This window comes from Setaria italica, chromosome I, assembly GCF_000263155.2.
Source record: "Setaria italica strain Yugu1 chromosome I, Setaria_italica_v2.0, whole genome shotgun sequence".
Lineage (NCBI taxonomy): Eukaryota > Viridiplantae > Streptophyta > Magnoliopsida > Poales > Poaceae > Setaria > Setaria italica.
The window spans coordinates 36,107,771-36,117,610 of record NC_028450.1 but is presented as its reverse complement, the minus strand read 5'-3'; positions in this window follow the sequence as shown (position 1 = coordinate 36,117,610).

Here is a 9,840-nt window from a genome sequence, read left to right as displayed (position 1 = left end):
CCGCGGCGTCATATCTTTGATGACAGTTCTAGCGATATACAACCACTCCATCGCATTGCTGGGCACACCACAAGAGAGACACAAAGTTTAAACTGGGTCAATTTAGGGTACCATCCACACGACCTAGCTGAACTGGAAAGCCCTTCTGAATCAAATGAGATCAAACTAGTCGTCATGGGCATGCCGGCTGAGAAATCACCAGGGCCGGATGGGTTCATAGGAGTATTCTATAAGAAATGTCGGTCCATAGTACGAGCAGATCTTATCGATGCATTGCAAGCCTTCCATTCCCTCAGGACCCGCCAGCTAGATCTAATTAACAAAGCACACATTGTTCTAATCCCTAGCTGACTTCAGGCCTATTAGCCTCATCAACAGCCTAGCAAAAATAATCACTAAAGTCCTAGCTGATCGGCTGGCACCAAAACTTTTATCAAAGTGCATTTATCAAGAAAAGATGTATCCTTGACAATTTTGTGTATGTCCAGAGTGTGATAAAGGTTTTGCACAAAGCAAAAAAAGGGTCCTGTTCATTAATCTCAACATCTCCAAAGCGTTCAACTCACTAAATTGGGCTTTCCTCCTCGAAACTCTGGAAGCACTGGGCTTTGGTCAAAAATGGTGGGATTGGATAACCACATTTCTAGCCACAGCATCATCGAAAATGCTACTTAATGGAACTCCAGGACGGAAATTAAGACATGCTAGAGGACTGAGACAAGGCGACCTACTATCACCAATGCAATTTATCCTTGCAATTGACCCACTACACAAACTCATGGAACTAGCGACTCGAAATAACATAATCCAACCAATCCTACCGACGGTAGCAAAATTGTGCTCCCTCTACACTGACGATGCGGCAATATTTGCAAATCTGAACCGCACAGAGCTACAACGAATAAATCAACTCTTGCAGTTATTTGGCGACTACTCAGGACTTAAGGTCAACATGACCAAGATAGAATTTTTTCCAATCCAATGCACGACAGAAATCGTCACTGAAGCACTAGCGGATTTCCTAGGAAAGGTGTCTTCGTTCCTTGGAAAATATTTAGGCCTTCCATTGCATAGACGGAAACTCCGAAGAGTGGACTTTCAACCCTTAATAGACAAAATTTGGGGGCATTTACTTGGATGGAAAGGGAAAATGTTATCCCTGACAGGAAGAGAGACGCGTGTAAAAAGCGTGTTAACCACACAACCTATCTACCATCTCACAGTTTTTCCGGTACGAAAATGGTTGGTAAAGCAGATAGACCGGTTGCGAAGGAGCTTCCTATGGAAGGATGAGGAACCAGAAAAGGTAAATGGAGGGTATTGTCTGGTTAACTGGACAACAACATGCATGCCGAAGCAGTTGGGAGGACTAGGAATCCTTGACATTGAAAGACTAGCAAGGGCCATATGACTATGATGGAGCTGGTTTCAATGGAAAAATGAGGATAGACCATGGAAAGAGCTTGATATCCCCTGTAATAAAAGTGTTGGCGCTAGAAATCGGTCAACCGAATCCCCAGCGTCTGACACACGACCCGGGAGAATCTGCTTAACTCCTGTTCGGGTGATTGCCCTGGTGCGGTTCGCGCGGCGTGCCAGCCAATCTGACCTGTTGATTGGCAAGGAAGAATACGTGTCATGTCCGGAAGTCACGATCGGCTAAATTTCCGATCTCGAGAGAGCTTATCAGCGAATCGGCCGATTTGCCGTAATAAAGAAATCGGCTATAAAGCAACCGATCATTGTAGCCGTGTAGACCAAAAACCACTGGTGTAATTGACACAATGCTATAGTAACAACACTAGGAATAGATCTAATCGGCTATATGTGAAGTAAGTGAGTTTAATAGCAGAATATGAAGAAAGCCGAAACCACCGATTCCTAGCTGGATAACTGGTGATAAAACTAGAAAAACAGGTAAAACCTATGATTCTAGTAAATATCGATAACTGGTGAATAAATCTAAACGAAACGACAGCGATGCGCCCGAAGTTGAAGCTTAGAATTTACTCGGTAAACGGAACTTACAAGATCGGCCAGAGGTCAAGTTGATGCAGCCCCGCCAACCCGTACGAACTCGTGAAAAAGGAGAAAGTATTTGGCGAAGTCGCCTGCTTGAAAGTAAGTACGAGGAAATAGTAATTTGTTGTATTGATTTGTTGATGTCTTTACAGATCTACAAAGGTAGCTATTTATAGCCCCGTACAAACGACTCCTTATCTGACCAAAACTCTATCCCTAATTCAAACAGAAAACGAATATTTACAAGTACGATTCGTACTAACTTGGTTATTATACGCTTCACGGGCTGATCTCCCCTTCATCCTTCTATTCCTTTCCAAGCCCATACCGGCCCAATTATTCCAACCTACTAATCGGCCGATTCCTCATCGGCAAAAGGTAACCGATCGGGAACCTGGTGTGTTCGATCCGAACCCCAAGAGTTAAGCGAGGCGCCGATCCCGTACTGTAGCATTGGCCGATCTCGGACTGTAGCGCCATTCGGCCGATTTCCAACTGTACTTTTCCAATTTCCTCTTTTCCTGGCGCCGATTTCACTGGTGACGAAATCTGACGTCAACAAAAAGTGATAAGGATCTTTTCAATGCTTCAACAATAGTCACGGTGGGCAATGGTAAGAAAGCACTCTTCTAGCACTCCTCCTGGATAAATAGAACAACACCAAAAAACCTAGCGCCACTACTTTTCCAAAGGTCTAGACGTAAAAACTTCACGGTGCACAAAGCACTTCAGAACAACTACTGGATAGACCAAATATGCCCCCTTACGACCGGCGACGAGATCAGAGAATACGCAAATCTTTGGGAGGAAATTCATATGCAACATCGCAATCCAGAAATAGAGGACGAGATCAAGTGGCGCTGGACAGAGAATGGAGAATACTCAACTAAAAGTGCATACCTCATCCAATTCCAAGGCCGGACAAGGAAAATCAATATCACTCCGATATGGAAGGCAAAAGCTGAACCTAAATGCAGGATTTTTGCTTGGATACTACTACATAGAAAAATTCTAACGCCGGACAATTTGGCAAAGAGGAATTGGCCAAATGACCTAATTTGCAAGCTATGCAACATGGCACCAGAGACGCCGACACATTTATGTAAGGACTGCACATACACCGTTGCGGTATGGAACCGTTTGGTTATATGGTTTGATCTGCATCACTTGCTGGCAGCACATGGGACATCCTCGATTTACAACCGGTGGAAGCAAGGTAGGAGGCTCATAGGAAGGTAGAACAGATCACTCTTTGATGGACTTGTCATCTATTTTTGGTGGAATATATGGAAAGAACGAAATAGAAGAACCTTTAATCAAGACAGCAAGCATTTTGAGAAGGTGGCATTCCTAATTAAGGAAGATGCCCAGCAATATTAGTGGGCAACACAGCGCAACAACCAGGATCTACACCAAGATGTTTAGCGATCCTTTTGATCCCAGTTTGTAAGTAGTGGTGATTTTTCTTTTCTAGGGTTTTTTATTGTTTTTGTTGTTTTTTTTTGTTGTCAGTTGGGCGCCTTGGTTGGCAGAAAACAGTTATATTTTATTTTTACTATTATCCTCTTCTAATAAAAATTCGGCAAAGCTCTTGTCGTCTGTCCACACACAGAGATATATCTATATCTATCTCTATATCTATCTATCTATCTATCTATCTATCTATCTATCTATCTATATATATATATATATATATATATATATATATATATATATATATATATATATATATATATATATATATATATATATATATATATATATATATATATATATGGACACATATGTATGTAAACCCACTTCTATAAATACACATACATAGCCTATCCTTATGAGCATTTTCGAGGCATTAAATCGACGACATAGTCAACCCCTCCAATAATGTTCCAACAAATGAACTGCAATAGTAGTTTCATTAAAATTCGCCAAGCTAAAGCTTGTGGAGGGTGGGGCTACTTCCTAGCTTGGTTGTTACTCCCTCCATTCCAAATTATAGATCGTTTTAACTTTTTTGGTTCATAGATATTATTATACATCTAAATATAGTGTATGTCTAGATGCATAATAATATTTATGGGATGGAGGGAGTACTATGTTGCATTATTTATGAATCTAATATCCTAATGTGCAATCGTCAACTAATATTCCACTGGTATTATGAGTTCATACCGATCGTTCCTGACGCGGCCAAAGGAGACAGTACGCATGAGTGTCACACCTACAGCCGCAAGGGTTGCCACCATTAAAAATATGCTTTTTTCCTTGATAAAATTTTCAATTTTGCAAGGTCGGCGGATCAGAAGTTAATGTGTTCACCTTAAAATTAAAAAGTGAAAAATTAATGTGCACCACCGACCCGGAAATAAATTCTGTCTCGGCTCAAACAAAAAAAAAATCCTCGTAGTTCTCTGCGCAGTGAACGACGACAAACTGCACAATTCTGCGTTGTGAAGCTCCAAAAAAAAACTATAATAAGTTTCGAGGGGCCGACAGAACGAACGCCGGTCTTGCTGTTGCGCGGTTCTTTAGCTGCACGCGTGTTGAGCTCTTGCCGATCGCTGCTCTAAAGAAATCGAGCAAGGCGCACGCAGTGCCCATTCAGCTGCGGAAATGGCGCCGCACACTGCAGTGGCTGTTTTGGAGAGCTCCAGCTCCAGCTCTACCTCCATTCGTGTGGGTGAGAATTTATATGCTCTAAAACCTAAATTACTGTGAGCACCACGTTTTTTTAACGGACTGTAAAAATTTTGCCGAATTTTTATTAGAAGGAGAAAAAACGAAACAAACAAAATAAACAAGCGACCAAAACAACTAGAAACACGACTCTCACTGCACTCGCAAACCACTCCAAAAAGGGAAAGAAAACAGCTATCCCCAGACACACTCAAAGGGGAGCGCTACGTGAAAAACATAAAAGAAACATCTCCAGAAATTTCGACGTTTCACTAATTATCTACTCTGTTCCATGAAGCACTAACCGCACTTACACAGTTTCTTTGGCTGAATATCCACGACTGTCAGCGAATATACAAGATATGCCTTGTAAGTTGTAACCACACTTAAACAAATTTTCGCTGAATATCCTGTGTGTATTCGCTGTGCGTCACTATGAATCTTTATACTGTCCGCATGCAGTCTGGAACTCTGGATCCGAAAACCGAGATCACTTTAAATGCAGATTCCATCTGATGATTCATCGAATACACAGGATATTCAGAATCACAGGGAACTATCATCATTTTGTGAGCACTTCGAGCTTCAAGCAAAAGATACTGCACACGGTTTGCTTTGTAGCCAATTGTTAAGTATAACAAGTATTCAGATGATACCAACCACTCCACGTACAAGGAACTAAAAGACATTAATGCGACTATGCGAGTCCTATTCTGCAGATCATCCACAAGCGTCGCCGTCTTTTCCGGCTCTACAGGAGGCAAATTCCAATTGGCAAAAAAGAAATCAATTTTTGGTTGCGTCCGCGAGAGGCAATTATCGTCTCCCCGATTAGTGATTTGACTGAGTGGAGAAATGGAGCCGACACTACTATTAGCATGTGATTCAGTAGCTATATCTGACTCTGCACTGCAATCTGCTTAAGTTAATATCAATACTCTGCACTGTAATAATATGTGGCCTTCATTGACCACAGCTCTGCTGTCGGCACAAACGTGTCGGGTCTGGAATTTCTATCCGCTCAGACTGCTCGCAGTTCTACCTCGTATCTAACAAAGCAACCAATTTGTGTTTTTTTCATTAAATTTGTGTTACGTGTTTTTCGTGATGGAATATTGAATATATTTTTTTTGCGAAAGGGAATATTGAATATAGACAAACGACCTTACTTCTTATCCTACTGAGACACGTTACAAAAATACAAAAAATATATAAAACTTAAAAATTCTCAAAATATTAGAAACATATGACTATCAATCCGATAAACCCTAACCCATCATATCTATTTAATCTATTATGTCATCTAAAAGCCTATTCACCTCTACCATTGTAAAAAAACAATATAACAAAGATAAGTATGTATCTCCATGGCTATATTAGAATATATAACAAATGAAAGAGTAAGCAAGGCTGCTTTAGCTATGGATCCTAAGTTTTCATAAATTTCTTATGCCTCTCGAAATTATTAGCCTGTGCGGGAGCACGGATTGATGCACCTAATATTATCCAATTCTATATCTGACAAAACGACATTCATATGCAAAACATATGTATCTGACTAATAAGTATATACAAAAGTATCTGATTTTGTTTTTTTTTCAAGTATGATATGGACGTAGAAAGTGAAACCTAAGCATATATGGATAATATATGTATCTAAAAATAGTAAAAAAAGATATATAATAGCCAACCCTTGTGTTGTTATTCATAATAATGTTTTAAAAATAGATGCAATAGATTTAAGTAATAGATATAAATATTAAGTTATAAATAACTTCTTATTCAACCTGTGTTTGATTAAAATATTAACATGATATTAGCTAAAACATTATTTCTGTTTTTATTATTTATACAATTAGAAAATAGATAAATATACTCCCTCCGTATAGCTTTTACAAGTCGTTCTGGGCGTGGAAGCGTTTTTGCCAAAGGAAGTCGCTCTGGGCGACGGGGCTGATTGTTGACGCATTTGCCCCTGCATGCGCATGCGCCGCTTCGTTTGCCTCCCGGTTTCCCACACATCATTTATTCATTGCCTCGCTTCCAGTCACATCCAGCCCGTTCAGCTACCGCCGTCTCTCGCGTCAAGCAGTAAACACCGCTCGTCTCTCGCTTCAACTCGCCCAGCACGCCGCCATCGCTTACTCGCTGTCTCACGCTCGTCCGTGGCTTAGGCTTTAGGGCGCCGCCATCACGCAGGTGCTGTCTCACGCTCGGCCATGGAGTTCGGCGGCGCTGGTGGTGCTCGCCGTGGAGTCTGGCGGCGCGGGTGCGCCTCGCTGCAGAGTCCGACGTTCGCTGCGGAGGAGTCGTAGGAGATCGCGTTGGAGTCGCTGGAGGTCATCGCGCCGGAGTTGCAGGAACCGGAGGAGGTCGTCATGCCGGACTTGGAGATGGAGGTGGTGCCGGACTCGCAGATGGAGGCGGTGCCTGACTCCATCACGCCGGAGTTGCAGATGGTGCCCGACTCCACCATGCTGAACTCCATCACGACGGACTCCATGCCGGACTTGCAGATGGCGCCCGACTCCATCGCGACGGACTCCATCGTGCCGGATTCCTTGCCGCCGGGCGCTTTTCTTTGCGGTCGCTGCGGTCTTGTCCATGAGGACCGCGAAGCATGGAATCGTGCACACTCGCGGTTCAGGCCATGCCGTCGCTGCGGTCTCGTCCACGCGGACTACATGAGTGACGCCATTGCCCGCCGCGTCGAGGTGGACTGCGACCTTTTCATCGAGCATTACGGTTGGTTGCTGCCCAGAAAGGATGATGCCAAAGCATCGGTAAGATATGGTTTGATTGTTACATGCAGCAAGAGTAGCACAGGCTAAATTTAGTTCTAATTAATTGTTACAAGAGAATGACTCTACTACTTAAGCTAACTAGCATCATTCTAATTTTTTCATGCAGCAAGAGTAGCCTCAGCTTCATGTAGCAATGATGGATCACAAGGGATGCAAGTTGGCAGACGTTCTTCTCTTTCCAATGTTTCTTTTTTCATGTGAGGTATCTTGAAGTTGTTGCAACATTTCTTCTTCATAGCTTCCATCAAAACACCTTGTAGTGTTAGAAATATTCGGTTTGTTTTGCGTGTCGAGTACTCCATGAATGCCTACAAAACAAGTGTGCAAGAAATGAATGAATGAGCAATTTTTTTGTGGAAGAAAACATTGAAACATGTGTGATCAATTTGAGCAAATTACCTCTTGCACGGCAGGAACTAGAGCCTCTATTGTTTTTGCATTCTTCTTATATTGAATTGCTTGTATAGCTCGAAAAAAACCCAAGTCAAGAATGTTGAAATCCGGAGAGTTTGGTGGTTGACATATTAGGCGAATATCGAATCCTCCTAGCTTACCGGCCTCACAAAAATCTGGATCATCCAATTTCAAGTGGGAAGGTGCATTGTCCTGTTGAATGAAGATTGGTTTGCCCACATCTTCTCTTGGCCACTTAGCTCGAATGCCAGGCAACACTTGGTTGATCATAAAATCTCTAATCACTTCTCTAGTGATCGAAGTAATGGGCTTCATAACCAAGTCTCCACGGACACGGCCGGTTCTCTCATTACCTCTTTGAGCCGGTTCATAACGAACAAGTGGAAAACAACCAATCCTATCATCAAAAATACAATTCCCATCCCTAAACCTTGGTCGAGCGCAAACACACAAGAACATGAGCCTAGGGATGTAGTTCTTATTCTTACAAGTCCGATGGGGATCATCTTCTTCGGGTAGCAAATAATACTTTTCAGATTTTTGAGATAGGTAAAACCATTTCTCATCAATGAACACAAACTCAAACAACTCCTTGAACCTTGGATCATCAAGCAATTCCCTGTTAACCATGTCAACACACCACTGTAACCTAGACCTCTTGTTAGCTTGAGTGAGATATGGTTTGATGCTACTAGAGTGGCGCCTAATCAATCATTTTTTCAAATACCTTTGAATCTTCCATTTGCTCAAGTTTAGTTTGGCGCACACATCCTCTATAGTCATTCTTTCCTTTAGAGGAATGTTTCTCAATGCGTCCAAATCAACAGGGATTGCTTTACGGCCAACTCTACCCTTCTTTAGACTATCAACCACAACCGGAATAGAGTTTCTAAGTTGTGTTTTACCTCGGTTCCAAACACGCTGAACTGTCCGAATGTTAAGGTCAAATTGAGTAGCAACAGATGCAGTATCTTTCAGATGCAGTATACCATCATTGCTTTTACACAACAAAGCTTGATAAACTTGTTTTCGGAGCTCTTCACTCATTTCTTTCCTTCGGACCCTTCGGTTGGGTGGTTGAACTTGTTCTTCCACGGTTGGGTTGTCCACAGCATGTTCTGTTAAAAGAAAAATGCATGTTGAAGCTTACTCACGGCATGTTCTAATTATAGGAGAGAAAAAAAGCATGTTCTGCATGTTCATGCTTCATAGGAGAAAAAACAAACAAATTCATGCAATACTTACTCACGGCATAATGTTCTAATTATAGGGAAAAAATAAACACATTCATGGAGTAACTAGACATGGCATGTTGTATTTTTAGGAAAAAAACAAACACATTCAAGGCATGTTCTAATTATAGGGAAAAAACAAACACTTTCATGGAGTAGCATCATGAGCATGATCTAGTAGAAGAATGTGATTGTGACAAAAAAAATAGTTACCAGCAAGATTTTGTACAAAGTCGAAATCAACTGCACCGAACTCATCAAGTGGTAAGTTCAAATCCAGTACTGTAAAAAAAAAGAAACAATAATGAGAACCGAAATAATATGAACAAGCAACGAACGGATACGTCGAAGTGATGCATTTACCGTCGTGGTGATCTTCTGCCTGGTCCAGATTGAACAAGTCGTTGGCGTCGTCATCTTGTTGCTCTTGGAGATCAAACACGTCGTTGGGAACGTCATCTTCTGATGCCGAAATGTTGAGACCACCACACAAACATGCTGTGAATATCAAAAAATAAATGAAAAAAATGAGTGAGAATGAATCAGCACGATACCATTGTTGTTGTGGTCCTCCAGTATAGGCTCGTTGAGATTGAAGGGGAGATTGCCGTCGTCATCTTCCTCCATACGAACGTTCAGATCAAAGCCATGGAGGACATGAGCCATTGCGCCGTACGGATTGCTGTGGAAGGAGT